Consider the following 21,313-nt stretch of genomic DNA (forward strand, 5'->3'; position numbering starts at 1 on the left):
TTCGGAGCCATATGAAGTGAATTATGCCAACAATTTGCCCTCCAATGTAGCCGATTATCTGCCATCATCATCATTTGAACTCTCTCAACTGTCACAGAAACCCCAAAGCTTCCAAAGAGTCAAAATTAATTTGCATCTTACTGGGCCCCTTGGAGATGCCTCAAAAAGAAGTCCGTCTGACCGAATTCAAATTTCAATTACAGTCCAATCAATCAAACCGCAGGAGAACTAGTTTTATTTCTTAACACGTATGTTTTCAATTCGCTTTCCATCTTCTTATTTCTCTCCCCTTCTCCATAATATTTCAATCAACCTCTTGTCTCTTGCGGCTCCTTCATATCCCATGGTCACATTTGGATGATGCATCAGAAGAAATGAAATCACTAACTTGCGTTTGTTGGCGTCTCAAAAAGTGATTACCTATTAAAATGTGACGTTTATTAACTCAAGGAAAAAGTATATCAAGCAAAGTGATAGTACTCAAATTGAATTGAGAAAATTCCACAAACAGCAGTCAAACAACAGCGCAAATAATTAAGTCATCAACGGACAAGAATATTAGGGCTTAGACACATTGACCGTCACAATGATGTAGCTAAGATCCTTGACAGACTTATGGCTTAAGTCGAGAGACGGTTTAGTGGAGAATGATTGAAATGTACACTGAGAAAAAGAAGAGGCTACGATTAACTTTTATTCGTCATAACTTTAACACTTTTTGGGTGTAAAAATATATAAACATTTTTTAATGTTAATTTTACACCTTCTAAGGGTAAAATCAACATGAAAGAAGGGTAACTTTAACCCATAATACACCTAAAAAGGGTAATATTTACACCGTTTTCGGATCAATACTGCAGGGTAAAATCAACATTTCCTGAATGTTATTTTGACTTTTTCGGATTTCTCTCAGTGTAGTTAAACTATTATTTCGAATATGAATACACTAAGCCGTCTCTCGACTAATCTTCAGGTCTATCAAGGCCCTAAGACATCTTGTACACGTTTCGGAATTTAAAAGATTATCAGATTTATGATTTAAGTAAGAACCGAAGAGCGTTTTTCTAGTAAGAGTAAAAACATTAAAGAAAATTCACTTTTACAATTTTGTCCAGAGCTTTTGATCCTAGATATAGACCTTGTTCACCGTGGTGTCACATATAAAATTAATACTAAGAGTAAGAGGAGATGGAAAGAGAAGTGTGTAATATGAAAAATTTCAAATGGAGAAAAACGTGTGTTAGAAAGAGTGCACTCCAGTAAAGTAATACGATTAGTAAGATATTACTGTTCGTATTAATTGTTTTCTGAATCGTATTAATTGCTTTGTGAATCGTATTACAGGCAATTCGAGCAGTTTTCCATGCGTGCCAACTGTGATTCGGTCAGTTTTCGAACGAAACGCGAGAGAGAGGCAAGATAAAACACTTGCTATCTTTTTTTTTGACATTCTCGGAGTTCAGAAAGTATTAATCTTAATATTAATCTTATATGTGTCATGGTGATCAGTTGCTACATTTTAATTTATTTTGTAACACTGAAGACTCACATGGAAGAGACATCTCGAGGACCGACACTCCCGCACTCCCTTTCCGCCCTTTTGGAATACCCCCACATTTTGTTTTCTCAATGACTCATGACCATTAAGATTAGTACTTTTTGAACTCCGAGAATGCAAAAAAAAGATATCAAGTGTTTTATCATGCCTTTGTCTCGCGATTCACTCGAAAACTGACCGAATCACAGTTGACAAGCATGGAAAACTGCTCGAATTGCCTGTAATACGATTCAGAAAACAATTAATACGAACAGTAATATCTTACTTATCGTATTACTTCATTTGAGTGTACTCTTTCTAACACACGTGATATTCTATTTGAAATTTTGCATACTATACACCTCTCTTTCCGCCTTTTCTTACCCTTAGTATTAATCTTATATATGACACCAAGATCAGACCCTATGATCTCAAAATTTAGCTAGACCTAAGAACTTTCGATTAAAAAAAAAGCCCCCTGGACCCGAATTATAAGGGGCCAAAAATTAAATTTTAAAATAGTTGAAATAGCCAACATTTTGGTATTTTAGAAAGCTCTCGTTAAATATACTACAACTGTCAAGACACCAAATTTTCATCCGATTTAATCAAAGGTCTGATTAAGCGAAAAGTCGATTTTCGAAAATTCGATACAGATTATTTTGAAAATTTTAGTATGTTGTAGCTGAGGTTGAGGCTATTCCAATGGTGGTGGGTCGCATTCCTCTTTCGATGTTCCCTGACCTGACCTATAACCAAAAATATCTTGAACAGACAGCATTTTCGGTGTTTATGAAGCGATTTCGATGAAATTTTAGTATATAGTGTAAAGGCTCATAATTTTGGATAGTCAGCATCGATGTTCCAAATTTGAAGTGCGATATTTTCAATACTAATTGATATTTTTTGTTACTCTCGTTTTAGAAGGGTTGTTTAGAAACTTGGAAAGGTTTTATCGTCTTTGTTTTTACTCAAATTAGTTTTAATACGTTTAAAAATCAATTGATATGTATAGGTGAATTTTACACTTATTTTGGACAACTTGGTTATTAATTTGGACAACTTGGCTGTAAATTTAGACAGCTAATCCGCCTCAACAGGATGCCCATTGTTCTTCATTTCATGAACCAATCTTACCAAGTCCTCTTCCTGGTCATGTAAGGGAAACGTGGAATGTCACAAGAAGCCCGGAAACTTTCCATATCATTCATTAAAGTGAGTTGACTTCGGTATTCCAATTACATGCGGATTCGCTCATTCTCTGGCCTTTCCGGGAGCATTTGAAAGCATTTCTCACTACATCTCGTTCGTGGAGATGATGCTCCTTTGTTTCTCTAGGCATTTGTCCAAACTAGTCATCACAAAAGCTACAATTTCACGAAATTTCGAGAGAAAAACACCTGTTTAATATCCCAATAAGAAGAATCAATAAGAAAATATCCCATTTTTTACACGAAAAACTTAATTCACAAGGTAAATCTCACTTCAGGTCAAATGTACAAATCACCACTAAAGTGAATCAACACAATATTCAATGAGTATTCAATAATATCACTCAAAAAAACCGAAGAAACATTGTTAGTACTTCATCACAGCTAAATAAGTCTGAAGTAAACACGAAGTTTTGTCATATTTCTCGTAAGCAATTGCTCACACTGAATTTTCAACAAAGGAATTTTAACTCAAATCATATTCGAAATTTAACGTATTTAGTGTTAAAATCTTCCAAAAAGAACAAATATTTAGATAGAACTCATTATTCATCAAATATTGGAAGAAAAATTCACAATTTTAATCAATTTATTTTTAGTGTCCAATTTTATCGTCAAAGTGTCCAAAATAAGAGACTGGACAAATTATGAGCCTTTCCCCTATTGTATCTGAGATCGAAATCTTTTTAACGGTAGGTCGCATCCATCCCCACTCCACTCCATCCATTGTGTCCCTAATGTTTATTAACCGATTTTGATGCTCTTCTTTTTTTTTGGTATTCTATACTAAAACTATTTAAAATAGAAAATGATCAGTGATAGGCCCAGATAAACTTTTGGTAGGTGAGATTTTTTACAGGGGATCACGGAGTGCTTGCAACTTGGCTCATAGTTAGGACTTTAGAGTTACTCCTTACCCCCTAAGGTGTCGTAATTTGGTAGAATTTCTTCGAATGTGAAGTTTCGAGTTTTTTTTACGTCTGGCTGTTTGTACGTAGAGTTGGTAAATTTCAAGAAATTTCATGAACTTCCGCTTAAAGTAGATGGCGACAGCTGTGAAATTTCTGAAATTTAACCATCTCTATTTGTCCGTCCGTCCATTTGTCCATTCGGCTGTCGCCAGTTTTAGAGACCAAATAGTCAGGGTTACAGACTTCGAATTTTCGGAGAAAAAAAAATAAGTTTAAGAATAAACAAAGAATTCACAAATTCGAACATTTCGCTTTAGGATTTTGGCTTTCGGAATTATGAGCGGGACTCTTTGTACCATTTTCATTTTATATCTCAAAATATCTTTACAATCCCAAATTGGTTTTCGGAAATTTGCAATTGAACGATTTTTAATTGTAATACACCCTAATGATGGCGATGGAAAATTTTTCCGATGAATGTGCTTCAACCTTTATTCAAAAATAATATAATTTTGAGTGTTTTCCCGTCTGCCCTGTCCAGATCAGCAATCTTGTAGAGACATCAGCAGAATGGCCTTCCATTGTCGATCAAAAAGGATGTTTTGCACCAATCTGCAATATATTCTCAGCACTTTGCATGGACTTGAACAAGTGCCTCCCAATTTATCTTTCATCAATTTGTAAGGGGCCACATATAACACGCGGACTCACTCTGCAAGTCAGGAAGGCATGTACATAATTTTTGCATAATGATTAATTTGCATCTTCAATAATTTATGGCTTCATTTTCAATGTATGAATGTTGGCAAAAGAGCACAAATTTTCCTCTTGCGGCACGAATAAGACCATCTTCTGGTGCTGAATTTCTCCTGGTGAGCTTCAATGACTTGAGAAATCCTCATTAAGGCTATACATGGAAAAAATATTATTATTTATAATTTTTTTACGACAAAATAATTTAATGAAATGTTTAACTTTATTATTAAATTTACGGTGTGTTTTCTGATGTGTTCACTGCCGTATGAATATTATATACTTTTATTTAAACTTGCCAAATTATCCACAAGACACATGGCAATTACCTCATATAATTGCTGTGTATTTTGGGGCAATTTGGGCATATACGGAGTGCAAGAAGGGCTGAATTATCACGAAATAATCACAGAAATTGCAAAAATTGGAGAAACAACTTAAGAAAGTTTTTGCAGGACATATAGCAACACCTTGGAAATCAGTTCAGGATTTGTTTTGTAAGTTTTCTGAATGGTGCGAATTCATTGTATATTTTTCTGTACTCAGAGAAAAAAAGTACATCGTCTACCACTTAAGTAATGCTTTAATTGAAGGATGATGTATTAACTTTGAGTATGGCAATAAAAGGCTGGATTTACCAATTTAATCTCACATAGAAATGTTCTAAAATAAACAGGTGAGATTGTTAAGAATATATCTTGGTAAACAAAAAACTAAAATTCTATTAAAAATAAACAATTATGAGCTGAGACACGTACCACACAGTCGTAAAAGAATAAATTTATTTAACGACCATTGTATATCACGTACATTTTTCTATTAATTATTTTTAAAACTTTCACTCTTGCATGATGAAAAGTTTTGAGAATCTAAAAAGAGGAAAACACACCCTGGCGGTTACTTCTTAAGGTGTGTGTCTTGGCTTACTGTAAGAAATTTACAGTAGCTATTTCAATCGTTATTAATTCAAATTTTCGTCTATTTTATTTCTCTTTCCCAGCCAGAGTTATTAATAATAATATGATTATACTAAATGTTACTTTGGTAAAATTTGAGCCTCGTTGAAGAATATAAAATTAAAAAACAATTACTAAAATAAATGTTAGGTTATTGGCAATCTTTATCAAAAAGATTTGAATTAAATGAAACATAGGCAAAATTTAAAATGTCTGTCTTACGGCGTTATCAAACTTGCACATTAAAATTTTAATGTGATTCACATTAATTGTCGCTTGTGAGCGTCCAAATATGTTATTTGTGTCTTTGAGTCACTTAATATTTGGGTTTTTTCTATTTATTGATAAAGAAGTGGACTTGGCCTGCAAAAATAAGTTTAAATTTACCTAAAGTATAAATATTTTTCACATTAAAAAATTAAAGAGAAAATCGCATTAATTTTTCGCATTAATGCTATAAATCAATTTATATCAAATTTTGCGGGCCAAGTCTACCTTTTTATCAACAAATAGATCAAATTTTGAATATAAAATGATTCAAACACACAAATTACACATTTGGACTCTCACCAGCGACAATTAATGTGAATCATATTAAAATTTTAATGTGCAAGTGTGATAACACAGTTACAAAACTTAAATTTCAAAGCTGTTAGAAATGACTTTAAGAGTGCGTATAAGAGTGCGTTTTGTGAGCTTTTTGCAGGTTGGATGATAAATACTTGTTCTGGAAAGTTAAAAAAGGCTTTTGATTCTTTTAGGAATTTTTAAAAGTAAATTATTCCTTAAGGCTGTGCTGGCCAAAATCCCGAATGGGTAGATATACTGAATAGCCAAAAATTCCGAATAGGTCAAAATTCGGAAAAGCCAAAATTCCGAGTAGTTTAAGTTCCCGAAAAGCCAAAATACCGAATGGGTCTCAATCCGGTAAGGGTCGAAATCCCAAAGAGCCAAAATCCCGAAGTTATCGAAATTCCGAATAGGACAAAATCCTGAAAAATCAATATTCCGAATAGTCTAAAATCCCGAGAAACCAAAATTCCGAATAGTCTAAAATCTCGAAAAGCCAAAATACCGAATGGGCCTGAATCCCATTATGACCCATTCGGGATTTTGATGTACGGCATTTTCATCTTTTCGGGAATTTAGAGTTCGCAATTTTGGCATTCAGAATTTTAGTATTTTTCGGAGCCCATTCCGGATTTTGATGTACGGGATTTTCATCTTTTCGGGAATTTAGAGTTCGGAATTTTGGCGTTCAGGATTTTGGTATTTTTCGGAATTTAGGCCCATTCGGGATTTAGGACTTTTAGCAATTTTAGCGTTTGGGATTTTGGCGTTTGAGATTTTGGTATTTTCGGAATTTTGGTGTTGGAGATCTTGACGTTCTAGATTTTGGTATTTTTCGGAGCCCATTCGGGATTTTGATGTTTGGGATTTTGGCATTCACGATTTTGGACTTTTCGGAATTTTTGCGTTTGGGATTTTAATCTTATCGGGATTTTGGCGTTCGGTATTTTGATGTTTGGGATTTTGGTATTTTTTGGGATTTAGGATTTTTCAAGATTTTAGTGTCTTCGATTTTGGCGTTCAAGATTTTGTTATTTTCGGAATTTTGGCCCATTTGGGATTTTTACCTCTCTGGATTTTAGTCTTTTCGAGATTTTGGCGTCTATTCGGAATTTTGTTCCATTCGGGGTTTTCACCCTTTCAGTATTTCGACCCACTCAGGATTTTGTCTTTTCGGTTTTGGTCTTTTGGTTTTTGGCATTTTGGCGTTCGAAATTTTGGTTTTCAGGATTTTCCCGGAATCCTTTTATAGGATAAGAAGGAGGGGAAGAGAATATAAATACCGTAGATGCGTGTGACTCTGCGCCCTTTGTTCCATTTTCTTTTCTTTAATTTTAGCACTTAAGGATAGACTTCACCGATCCTATTTATCATTTTCGATCGATGAAGACCATTTCTAGGTGCTAGAATTAAAGAAGAGTTTACGAAAAGCAGGGGTGCAAAGTAATAGGCACAAACATATTAAGTTGCACAAATTATTAGGTATAGATTGTTTGTTCAAGCATCTACTTCCAATTTCGATTTCAGAGTCCTTTATATGTGATTTACTTTTGCGATTACACTGTTCAAATTCCTCTCAATTCGCAATTGTTGTCTCAATTGAAGCCTTGCAAACTTTACCAAAGAGCTTTTGAACTACATTACACAAGAAATTTATATAAACTTTATATAATATTGCATATCTCCAAGAGAACCTTCACAAACTGCACCATGAAATTAGTTTAGACATTATTACTAGACGGTACACTTGGAAATCTTCAAGTGGGTTACAGGTATGGCTTAAAGTCCCATTTAAGTAATTACATTATCAAAATAACTTTAGGATGTTGCACCCATGAAATCATATTTAATCGTTTTTTAGTACATCCAGCTCTCTGACCAATTAATCAAATATCAATTAATTGCACCTTCAAATTCCGCATTGTTGGAGCTTATCGAAAGCACCAAAAGCTTGATTTGGAGAAAAATCTGCAGCCTATCCCTTGATTCGGAAAAACTGCTGGCGTCAATGGAAAATGCTAACGAATTTTTCTCACATACACCGCTATGTCCAGACCAATAAATCACCCCTCAACTGTTCAAATACACGCATGATGGGGTTGCTGGAGGTCAAAATTTTCCCTTTTAATTGATTTTTCCTCCTCATTTGTGTATCCATGCGATATAAACCACCCTTTTGCATCCACATAAATATAGCAAAATAAATGCATGAGATACCAATGTAAATTAATTGTTATTTCCAATTATTGTATTTACATAACTCAGATACTCACAACTTTTAATTGGCAAAAATGTGCTATTGACAATATTTGCATTTGATATTTTACAATAGCACCCCGTAACATTTTATAGTAGTCAAATCAGTTTAATATGAAAATTGCGTTTTATTCAAACGAGCTATATGAAAAAATTCCAATTAAAAATGCAAATAAAATTTACGACTATGCCATTACAAAATTATTTATGGAAATATGTCCAAAAACTGATGTACTCAAACCAAAATTTTTGGTAAATGTTTAGTTAGAAATTTCACAAAACATTGACTTTACAATTTTTAGAATACAAAAAACATATATAAAAAATTAAACTTAGTCTATAATGGATCCGCCAGACCTTTTAGTTCAGGAAAATTTCATAAGTCAAATTTCACATCCCTTTCTTTCTCAAGAGTTCCCCATATGTCTATCTTACTCTTTCGCACTCTTCTTCTTCTTTTGAACATCAGACCAAATTAAATTTATTTCAGCCGAATTTTGATTTTTGAGAATGGGATGCACTTAAGCAATTCTTTTAAGGAAGAAAGGGTACACGAATTTTAATGTCATGAAATTTTACTGATCTAAAAAGTGTGCCGAAAGTAGATAAAGGTTCCAACATAGCTTTTGGATCAGAAAAATTTTCTGAAATCAAAATTCACATCCCTTTCTTTCTCAAACATTTTTCATATGTCTATCCCATTCTATCGCACTCTTCTTCTTCCTTTGAACATCACACAAAATTTAATTTAGTTCAAACTCATTTTGAATGCAAAAGAGCAGGACGGATATGCAAATCAGTTAAGAGCGAAAAGGATGTAAATTTGGATTACATAAAATTTTATTCATCCAAAAGGGTGTTTCGAAGACATCAAAATTTCAATCAAAACTTAAATCTGTACAAAAATAAGTTTGTCTTGTTTTAAAATGGTAAAAGAAAAAATGATTTTTTGTAACTAATTTTTGCACTGTTTGTAAATCAAGAAAAATGCATGAAATCGAAATTCACTTCCTTTTCTTTCTCAAATTGTCTGCATAAGTCTATCCTACTATATTGCACTCTTTTTTCTTTTTCTTCTTTTATACATCACACCAAATTTAATTTAGTTTAATCTAATTTTGAGTGAGAAAGAATGAGATGGACATATTCAGAACGTTTGTGAGAGAAAAAGATGGGAATTTCAATTTAACGAAATTTTCCTGACCTAAAAGGGTGTGCAGGAGCAATAAGTACTGATCAGATTTTTTTGCTGTCTACATTCAATTTTTACTGCTCAATCGAACAATTCCGGTTTTAGACGTCTTATAGTACTAGGCGATATTACTCTCTATTATGGCCTCTACACATTGGGAGAAATTTTTGTCAAAAATTGCTTTTTTGAAGGAAATTCCCTGCAGCGTTGTAGGGGGAAACGTCAATTTTCTGTCAAAAACGCAATTTTTGACGAAAATTGCTCCCAATGTGTAGACACCTTTAGACAATATTATTCTGATTTTAATTTATAAATGTTTATGTCGCTGCCACATCTTTTAGATCGAGTGAATTTCTGTTTCTCACTCGATGAATTTAGAACGATCAAAATTCTCTGAATTACAATTGCGCTAAGTTGGACATGCGCTCCCTTTTTTTGCAGAAGTGTTACCTTTTCGAGAAATTGAGGATTTCCACTCCTGTATTACACCTTTTCCTTCACTTCCACTGGGTAGTTTATAGCCCTGTATTAGAATTACTTCAGTTTCTGTCAAACTATGTGTATTATCAAGTCTCATTCCGCGCGGAATTGTTTCATCACTCATTTCCACACTTATTTAATAAAAGATCTTCTCACAGATGGATATATCGATCTTAAAAATCCTTTGTGTTTCTATAGAGAATGCATATATAAAGCAGATATGCAAATTTTAAGCCAATAGGATAAAAATTCCTCGAGTCCATGAATTTTTGCGTCACTATTTTGTATTCAAAATTGCAATAAAAATAATTTTATTTTTCGTCAAGATATGTATAATACAGTAGAGTCCAGCTATAGGCCATCGCTCTATAGTCCACAATTTATCGACCGTTGATTTCAAAACACTGTTAGGTTATGCTTTTTAGTACGCGACATGCAATGTTGTCATAATTATTTTAATATTTTTGGCAAACTTTATTGAGTAGTTGTGATAATTGTGATCCGTAATGAAGAGAAAGAGGACAAGTACCACAATCGCAAAGAAAATGGAAGCCGTCGAGCAATTTCAATACTAAAAGTCGTTGATAAATTTTAAAAAATGACATGAACTACAGTGCGACCAAGTGTCAAATCTGGAACCAAATATGGCCTATAGCGAGGCTCTACTGTAACCCCAGACATTTTTCGTTAATTGATTCATTAGCAAAGTTACAAGAAAATCACGGGAAAAAACCGATAATTTTTGACGTTCTGGTAGATGTTACCCCTTATAGCAACATTTTACGGTTCGAAACAAAGTGTCTAGTGGATCTAATGTAATGATCATTTCATAGTTTCGTGAATTACGTTCTTTCAAAATAAACAGCATTTCAGCATATACTTCGGGAGAGAAAAGTATGATAATTTTCTTAAATAGAACTCTTGCTGAAAATACAGAATAGTAAAACACTATATTGCACCATTTATTTATTTTTCTTTTTTTTTTATTTAAATAAGATTCTATCATTTTATTTATATAATTGAATGTGTTTTTTGTATAGAAGGTTGATATCTATTAATGAATATTTTACTGAATCTTGATTACCATTAAGAAACATTAGAAAGAGTGTTAATGATGTTGAATTTCAAATATTATTTATTGCTTCAAGAATTATGATGTTTGGTTTTTGGCAATTGAGTTCTTCCATACAAAAACAAAAAAGAAAAAAGAAAAATAAAGATAAACGTAAAAAATAAATTAAAACACAAATATGTAAATTTATCAACTTTCTTTTAAAGTACGTTTTGTAGAACATATCCCACAATATCTCAAAATCCTTACATATTTGGTTAAAATTATTTATAAATTCAACTTGTGCTTCAAAGTTAACTGTACAATCGCTATTTTTTTTTTAAATTCATTTGCCAAATTTCAAGAGAACAATTTAAGCTGGTGGAGAAATTTGGTTCTGTATTCTGTCCAAATTTACAAATGAAATAGTATATAGGAATAACTCACTTGATGGTTGATGGGAATGGAATAAAAAGATAACAAAAAAAAAGTCTAATAAAAGAATCCAAGGGGAAGAGAACAGAAGTCTCTATACCAGCTTTGTTCCTTTAATTTATTTTCAGGCTCGCGAGCTTCTCAATTGGATTTCTCGATCATTTTAAACTTTTTTTTTCGTCTTTCGTTGTTTTTGTTATGTCCAATTTTTATGCTCCTCTATTGCCTGTTTCACATATACACACCCAAGCCTAACCCTTATCTCTGGTGTTCATCATCATCCAGACACCAGCCATGATGCGATTTTTTACGCTCCTTCGCGGTTGGATTTTCGATTCCGACAAAAATATTTCTGTCTGCTTTTGGTGGAATTCATGGGGATTTTCTCGAGTATAAACAAGAATTTTGGCAATGATGCAGAATTTTTGCTTTGGAAATTATGTAAGACCCATCTTCACTCACTCTGGAACTGAATTTGTCTGTCTAATGGTATAAATTTTTAAACCATTTTAACTGATAAATAAATTAATTGAATCAATTTTTTTTTTAGCCCAGGACAGACGATGTAGAGCAAGAGAGAAACTTGATGAAAATCATTGGTTATTTAAAATTGCCTCTCAGGTGTTATGTGTCCTTCTGCCTGTCCCTTCTTTAACCTTTGTTCATGCAAGAAGCACCACATTGGACAGATTGGCGTGATTAATTGAAATTTAATCGCTCGAGGTATTCAGAAATCGATTTAACCATCTTTCTACTCAGAGACTTTTTCCCCTTGATCCCTGTAAGAGTTTTCAAAAACTCCAGGCCAGAGCAAATCCCACTGAATCAGTTAAAAGATATTGCTTGAATTTCAAGCCGGAGAAAAACAGAATTTTAAGAAAATAGCTTTATCCGCTTATTTAAAAATAAATCTCGCTAAATTGTTTGAAAATCAGTGAAATTTGTACCCATTAAGAAATAAACAGCCAAAAGCAGTAAATATTATCAATTAAAAGATAAAGGATTTAGAGTAATATCCGTCTGAGTTGTTACGAATCACTCGTAAAGTGTAATATTTGTAGTAGGACTGTTGAACATGGAGGAGTTTGAGGAAGAAAGCCTGTCCTAACGAAGACTCTTCTAACCCAACGGTACCAATCGCTGTTCAGCTGAGGTGATAACTTTGAGGGGTGATATAACGGTGGCTAACTTCAAATTACGATATCACTAAACTGGTAAATATAAAAGGGTCACCGATGACCCTTTGAAAGGGTCACTCTTTTGACATCTATTTAACTCCGGAAGAAACGAATAAAAACGATGATAAAGTCATCTTTGGTGTTCGCTCAGATAAGATAAATATGATAGGAGTAATAAATTTACGATGAAACGTATTCTATCGTGATAAATGTGCATACAAAATTTCAAAGGATCAAATATGATCCATTTTTGTTGAAAAGGGTCAATTTGACCCTTTTATTTTTACCAGTGTAGTTCCGCTAGATGGGGTTGTGAGTGCTCGACGTGTTATTCCGAACACTGAGAAAAAAAGAGGGTGCGATTAACATTTTTTCCTCATAATTTTAACACTTTTTAGGTGTAAAAATATATCAACATTTTTTAATGTCAATTTTACACCTTTTTAGAGGTAAATTTAACATGAAAAAGGATACCTTTAACACTTAATACACCTCAAAAGGATAATATTTACACCGTTTTCGGATCAATACTGCAGGGTAAAATTAACATTTCCGGAATGTTATTTTAACTTTTTCGGATTTCTCTCACTCAGTGAAGGCACAATCGAATCGGATCCTTAGTCGGTCTTCACCAGTGAATCGAGGAGGACGCTTCACTGGTTCGTGGTTCTCTTGGAATGGGCAATGGGGGCACACTCCCGGAGACAAACGATGAAGGGTGCTCTAGCATATTCTGATGCGAGACCCGTAGCAATTTTGCTACATATTTTTCATTTTGAAAAACGGCTGCCGCCGTCTTCAAAACCAGATTCCGGTTTTGAATTTCGGAAGCCTATAACATCATTTGAAGATACTGTAATAAATTGTTTAACCCATTCCTTACCATGGTATTATACATCATACGGAAATTGAGTGATTTTAGACGATTTATTCCTGGTCAATTTTTATCCGAATTGCTGTCGGGAATGGAATTTTAGTAACTTTAGTTCTTCAATTATTTGGAAAAAATAGTCCGACAGAGATGAAAATACATTACGAATGTCTAATTTGTTAAAATTGGTCTCTTTCCGCTTTCCTGATTTCAATTTTAGTTGACAATATATTTCCTTGGATACTTACTGTGTTATCACACTTGCACATTAAAATTTTAATATGATTCACATTAATTGTCGCTGGTGAGAGTCCAAATGTGTAATTTGTGTGTTTGAATTATTTTATTTTCAAAATTTGATCTATTTGTTGATAAAAAGGTAGACTTAACCCGCAAAATTTGATATAAATTGATTCATAGCATTAATGGGAATAATTAATGCAATTTTCTCTTTAATTTTTTAATGTGAAAAATATGCTTTAAGTAAATTTAAACTTATTTTTGCAGGCCAAGTCCACTTCTTTATCAATAAATAGAAAATCTCCAAATATTAAGTGACTCAAAGACACAAATAACATATTTGGATGCTCACAAGGGACAATTAATGTGAATCACATTAAAATTTTAATGTGCAAGTGTGATAATGCCGTTAGCCTGTGAGTTACCCCTTCGGAAGGAGTGTCGTAGAGAGGATTAATATTGAGAGTTTGTTCTTGTTGGATCGTCGTAGAGAATAGATCGTTAGGAGGAACGCTGAGGGTTCTGGAGAAACGTCTGGCGACCAAGGAGCTCATCCACGCGATCTCTTTAAGAGCTCTACCCTTACGGATTCCCTTACGAATCTAACAAGAGTCTCCATCAAAATGTAGAAACCTTCCAAAATATATGTAAAATATAATTTACAATGGATGATAAATTCTAATAGTCGGATGGTAAATTCTAGTATCCTCCGTTTGATTAAATCTCAAGCCTCTCTTAGATTCTAATATCCGGATAATAGAGTCTACTACAGGATAGAAAACTTATTAGTCAGATGTAAAATTTCACTAAATGGATATTAGAATGTACAATCTTCGAAGAATTTGTTTTTTTTAACATGAATTAATTTTTAACCGATCTATGGCTTAGGTCTCCTCATGCGGTCCATATCATTTGGACTCCAAGCCGAGATTTAAACATTGTGATGATAGTCGAGTATCTTCCGATTGCGCCATGAATTCCTAGCTGAAGAGCTTTAGTTTTATCGAAAAAATATTTCTACTACGAAAAAGGAAAAAAAATGCTACCGGCATGGGAAACGTTTTCCACCGCGTGAGGACGATGTTTTCTCCCGCGAGTGGCGCTGGCAACTGTCCTCAATTTCATTTCTTGAATTCCTATCCTCCAAAAACAATGTTCTTTAATAATTCTTGGACTTTTCTTTTATTTTTTGGATGTGTTATGGTGGTTTCTATGGTTTTAAAAAACTTTTCATAGTCGAACTTTAAACGGCTTTAGAAAGTGTATTTCTTATCCGATTGGAATAAGTATAGATTCATTTGAAAGGTATTGAAATCCTCTACAAGTCTATAACTATAGGGGGAAGTGTGGCACTTTTGAATTGGGACAGCTTTGAAATTGGTTCTTTTTCACCTATTTTTTTAAATGGAATTGAGCCTTATAATGATGTAATTTAGCTTCACAATATTGGCCTAAATTATATTATAATAAGGTTCAGTTTTATTTAATAATAGAAGAGTAAAGCTCAATTTCAAAGCTGCTGCAATTCAAAGGTACCTCACTACTCCCCTTACAATTTATAATAAATCAGTAAGCACTGGTAAGAAATTTAAAATTATGATATTTCATCAGGGATGTTGTGTAGGGGTAAGATGGGGTAATTTAGAATCATGTCCAATTTGCACTTTGAGATTTCCTAGGGGAATGTAGGCATGGTTCGCACAGGGTGAACCTTCAAACGATGTGAATTTTCCTTTTATTTGCAAAGAGCTGACCTACCATTCCTCATCTCGTTTCATGAGCTTAATAATTATCTATCTTATGGCTAAGGAATGACGAACTAGTTCTTTGTAAACAAAGAGAAAATTTGCGTTTTTTGAAGGTTCACTCTGTGCAAACCATGCCAACTTTCCCGTAACAGTTTTAGATGGAAAAAGGAAAAAACAACGAAGAAGTGCAGTCGTGCTTTTATTTTTTCTTTTTGACCATCTGAAACAGGATTTTAAATAGGGGGAAGTGGGGCAGCTTTGAAATTGCGATTTTTCCCCTATTTTTAAATAAAATTGAGCCTTATCGTGATATAATTTAGCTGCACAAACAGATTGGGAAGCTGTATTAGGGTAAAGTGGTACAAGTTGGACAGTGGTACAATGTGGACAGGACTCTTTGTCTTGATAAATTTAGTACTTCATTTTTATTTGTATATTTTTAATGCTTTAGTTTTATGATTTGGTTCCTAGTGCTTAAAAACAAATTTTGTACTGTATTTATTAAGAAAAAAGCCATGTCCAACTTGTACCGGCGAATTGTCCAACTTGTAACACTAATTTCAAATTATGTCACCTTACCCTATATCACGATAAGGCTCAATTTTATTTAAAAATAGGTGAAAAATCGCAATTTCAAAGATGTCCCACTTTCAAAGATGCCCCACTTCCCCCTATTGTTTAGTCGATTTAAATCGGTTGTAAATCGATAAAAAAATAATGGTACATAAGCTCGAGCACTCCGCTAATATCCCTTCATCCATTGTTATTTCTGCCTCAACCCCTAAACATCCTGGGTTTGTAAGAGAATACACCACAGAGTGCAGAAGGAATTCTCAGGTCTCCAGTTTCCCATCAAGATTTCTCGAGAGTGCGGCATAAGCCCTAAAATATTGTGGTTGGTTCAACCGCGACGCAGATTTATTTCTTGGTGAGAGATTGAGGGACTCCCCTTGCGTGTCACAAGACAGAGACAAGTGCGTGTCGGAGTTCCTTAAAGTGCCAACTCAATGTACAACCATTTATTCACTGCACCTTGTTCTCCTTTCAGTCCCTTGTCCACCACTCACCCTGCATCCCAACTCTGAGCTTACCTGAATAATTTCACACCATTATCGCTGCTTCCCCGCGTCCACACACTTCTGCACAATCCTCTGGTCAGATCCCAGTCTCGACCCCATGCCTTGGTTCGTCTGACACGGATGTCTTTCTCAGTGAATTTTAATTCTAGTGCACCCTGCGCGATAATTATTTGGTGGCTCGTTTTTATAGCGTGCTTCTCAAGTTGCTAATTGTCCAAATTATGCCATCAAAATGCAATTTCACTTTTTTTTAACAACACAAATCTTCTCCAACATTATTACCTCACGACATTTCTTGAAGAGTTGAGTATCATTTATGGGATGATTGCATTTTATGTGAATTTATTTTGAATTTTTGGAATTGATTTACTTTAAAATTATTTTATTGTTTGCTGAGATTTTCTACAATGTTTTTTTATTTTTCAGACAAACTTGCGACTTATGTCCAATGCACAATAACTTTTATTTTGTAAACATGTTTTTGACATTTTAATGAGATTGAGTGAGATCTAGATCTAGTCATCTCGCTCTCTTTCACAGGAAAATTTGAAAACATGTTTACAAACAAAAGTTATTGTGCGCTGGTCATTAAGCCGAGAGATGGATTAACGTAATTATAATCAAAATAAATCAAAATAATGATTAGACTAAATTCCCATAAGTGTCCCACTAACTAAGCTGTTTCTGGGCTTTAGTCATTAGTGTGTCTAAAAGTAGGGGAAAGTACTCTCCCTTCGAACGTGTATGCCTTCGAATAATGTGAATTTCTTTTGTTTTTTGTAAGAGATTTACACTAAATTATCACGGAATTATCAACAATTGATGATAAGCCAACTAATATTTAATAGAAATGTGTAATGCTGAAAATAGACATAGGCTGATCCTGGAGAATACTCAGCTCGAAAAATTTAGTGGTAAAGGCTCAATCCAAACTATCATACATTGAGGATTTAGGATTAAGGATTAGCGTTTTCAAGGTATATTTCTATTAGATGTGCACACTTTGAAATTTGAAAGACTTCGTAAGTGCAATATCAATGGATTTTTCGTATAGCAAGGAGCACTGTGACCTTCCCATTACTCCAGTCTTAACGAATTTTAAGTTTTTGAAACATTGCATACCATTACTCTCCAGGTTTTTCACTCAATTGACATTTCGAAAAGCACCCAAAAACCCCCAAAGTGAAGCTTTTTATTTTGAGAACTGGCGCTGATGTCACCTAATCTTCGTAATTTCACTAGACCTCATGAATTTAGAAGATCAGCCTGATCCTCCAAATCATCCTCATTTTTCGAGCTGATCCCTAAGCCGATGCCTGTGTCTATTTTGGGCTTAAGTCTCTTATGAAAACTAAAAGAAAATTCACATTATTCGAAGGCATGAACGTTCGAAGGGAGACTACTTTCCCCTAAAATTAAAGGATCTACAGTGCTGTCTCTCTATATGCACACTCTCTATAATGCACAGCTTTTGTGTCGGTTGCATTCAAAATCAATTTGTTTACATTTTGACAAAGTAATAAAGAAAATTATTTTCTTCGTAACTAATTTTTCTTGTTTTTAATTTTCTTAATTTTATTTTTTCTGTCTCATATTATATTTAAAATAACACGGTAAATTCTAGAACAATAAAAAAATGATAATTTATTAAAAGAAAGAAAAAAACCGTTGGGAATTTCAAAAAAGTTGTGCATATTCAGAGAGAGAACTGTCAAAAAAAGTACCCAAACTGTGCATATAGCGAGACAGCACTGTAGTATTTTGTGAGACCTTTCATCTGCGCCCTTACTCTTCAAATTCGGTCAAATAGAACTGCAGATATGGCGGTTTGAATTTCGTGAACTGTGACCTCCATATTTCCGGATCATTATAACAACAGCGAACCCACTCCACTTTTTGGAAACTACATAGCCTAGGCTACAACACCTTAAAATTTGATCTAATTGCATAATGGTGTTTTTGAGAAAAAAATTGGTTTGAATTTTAACGCTATCGCAGCGCCCCTAGTGGTGAAGTTTGGAATTATCATCTGAAAGTGCTCATCGAAATGACCTCACAAACCAAAATTTAGGTCAAAATATTAATTAAAACCGGAAATATAGGCCGGTCAATATTTCAAATTTAGCCCCATACAGCTCAGGTCAAGGGTGTCTGAGTCACGTAAAACCTTTTCATGTGATAGATATAAAGTAACAGTTATGACATAGTGAAACTTCAGCCCGATCCATGCCATAGGGCTATAGACCTAATTAACAAAGGTGGAAAAATGTACTTTCTTTAGCTTCTCTAGCGGTGGCTTTACGAACTTCCGAAGTTAGAATGACATGTGACATTTCACAAGAGATTTCCCAACACTGATCGAAATCTGACATCAGGAACAATTTTCGTCAAAAATTGCATAGTGTCTTTCAAAAAAGCAGTTTTTGACGAAAATGACCAAATGTTAGACCATTAGAACCGGATCTAAACCAAACTTAAGAAAAAAAAATGTTGACCTCTTCTATATGAGGTCAGGGGGTCGGGAATTTTAATTTCTCTTTAATAGAAAAACTGTAAAATATGGACATAAATTTGTCTAGTGTGTAGAGAGAGGTTATAAGGCCCAGCCATAACGTACTAAAATTTGAACCCGATCGATGCCATAGGGGCCGAATAATTACACACGCATACCTTGGCATTTTCCCAATATATGGGGTTGGCACTCCTTTTTACATAGTCGCCAGGCATAATTACAAGGATACAAATTTTTGGCTTTAACTTTTACGGCCGGTTGCCACCTGATGACAAGTTAGTAACCATATCGGAATGGCTTTAGGGCTGCCCGTTGGCAAGTAAAATGCTCGCTCTTCCGCACATTACACTTTTGTGACGACCAAATCATCGTCACAAATCCTCGTCCGCCGAAGTCTGAGAAATATGTATAGTTCAGGTTCAGATCGCCAAGGCAAGATCCCTTTTCCGTCAGGCCCTAACAAAAATTCTGACTGGGGTCCAGTAGGGGAATTCTGTAATTTTCGTGGCATTATCACGCGTGAGTTCGAAATCTGACAATGTCATTCGAGCTTTTTTTGTCATATCATATGAGTTCGAAAATGCAATTCATTGAATTTTTAATGAAATCCCTTTACTTGATGATTTTATGAAAGTACTGTACGTCTTGGTTGATTTGTTCAACAAAATTCATTGTCATTTGAATTGCCAGAAATCTCAAATATGTGACTTCTGACAATACCACGTGAGATGAAATGGCAATGTCACGGCTACAGAATCGCATTTTCGAAAAAAGCTCTCCTAAGATTCGAACCCAATTTGTCATATGGCATTGCCAGAGCGTTACAGAATTCCTCTCCAGGGCTCACCGCGTGGAGGTGGAAGTAGCGAATGCTACTGATCTGAACCGGAACATGTTGAAGTGCTCTCAATCGCCAGCCTCCCGGAGTAGAGCTCTCATTCCCGTTCCCGAGGAGTCACGAATCAAGTTCCTCACAGTTTACGGTTGAAGGCCGTCTGAGGAACCGATTAGCATGCGCCTTTGGGGTAATCTATCGAACGCTCTCCACTCCATCTATCGGCGATATACTACTCTTTGGAGTGAGCCATTATAGCACCACTCAGAGTCACCACCCAACGATCCCAACAGATAAGTGATTGGTACCGTTGCCTTAGGGCCTCGACAAACCTGAAGATTAGCCGACAGACGGCTTAGCGTAATTATATTAGAAAAAATGGTTAAACTAAATACATTTACATCATTTTCCACTAAGTCGTCTCTCGGCTTAAGTCGTAAGTGGTCTAGAGCATTACAAGTGACTTCATCAGGACGGGCTTTCTCCCTCCAATTCCCCTAGGCTACTACAAAAATTGAGGGGTTTTCAAAATGGGAAACTGAAGAGTGGGGGCAGGGAGGTCAATGCACCAAGTTGCAATTTTCACCTAATATATAACCAGGGGCCTATCAAGCCTAAAAAAAGTGAAGCTATTTTCCACTTTTCCTTGTAAAAATTTTGCAGATATTGCACTGCGACTTCAACAAATTTGCTCGTAGTTCTTATATTATTTTGGCGAACATTATGAAATATGTATTTTTAGATAGCTTTTAATGCACGATTTCGAAATATATCAGACTGATAAGTCAATTCTCTTTAGGAAAAAACTTGCCAAGAGTCTTCAGTGCCTTTATGCAAAAATGTATGGAAAAATGAAATGTTGAGAGACCCCTGATATAACCATTGCCGAAAACCGCTAGTCGATATCTCTCTTAGTTTGGGAATTATGAAGCCCTAAAAGAGCGGCCGGCCGGACGGACGGGACCGTTTTCAGCCACCCAAATATTCGTAGTCAGGAAATGGTAAAACACATTTGGGCAAAGTTTGGGACCGATCGGAGAACATGAGATTTTGTGATGATTATTATACATAATAAGGTAAACAGTCTCCGTGACCGATGTATTCCCTTAAAGAGTCTTTAATAAGCGAGGCTGTCTGCAAGATTAGCTTTAACCTTGGTCGCTGCATCCCTTAAGAATCTGTATTCAGGCTCTTAGATCACTAAATAAAGATCAAGACAAAAGCTGAGCTTACCTTGAAGCTTAGCGACAACAAAAGTTTCTTCTGTATCTCTTTGTTTAGAATGTTTTGCTATCAATTTCGCGACCTTATCAATATGACTTTTTTTTTGGTCTAGCCTTCAGCACTGCGTGGGTGTCGCAGGGTGAAAGAGACAGAAAACAATTCGATCGGAAAAGCTGGAAGAGGGAGAGAGAAAGTGGAGGTTTTTGTGACTTTTCGGCAAATGAGGGAGATGGAAAAGTCTTTTGGGGCATTGAGAGGGAATGAGATGGAGAGA

General features: G+C 34.7%; 1 long non-coding RNA gene across 1 annotated transcript; it reads right to left on the reverse strand.

The window, feature by feature from the left end:
- Window positions 1–4,137: 4,137 nt before the first annotated feature.
- LOC129802211 (uncharacterized) lies at window positions 4,138–21,147 on the reverse strand. The gene is made up of 2 exons (XR_008751779.1): window positions 21,049–21,147; window positions 4,138–4,566 (listed from the first exon to the last, which is right to left on the reverse strand). It is a non-coding gene; the product is annotated as an uncharacterized LOC129802211 (long non-coding RNA).
- Window positions 21,148–21,313: the final 166 nt, after the last annotated feature.

This window comes from Phlebotomus papatasi, chromosome 2, assembly GCF_024763615.1.
Source record: "Phlebotomus papatasi isolate M1 chromosome 2, Ppap_2.1, whole genome shotgun sequence".
In the NCBI taxonomy this organism is placed as follows: Eukaryota; Metazoa; Arthropoda; class Insecta; order Diptera; family Psychodidae; genus Phlebotomus; species Phlebotomus papatasi.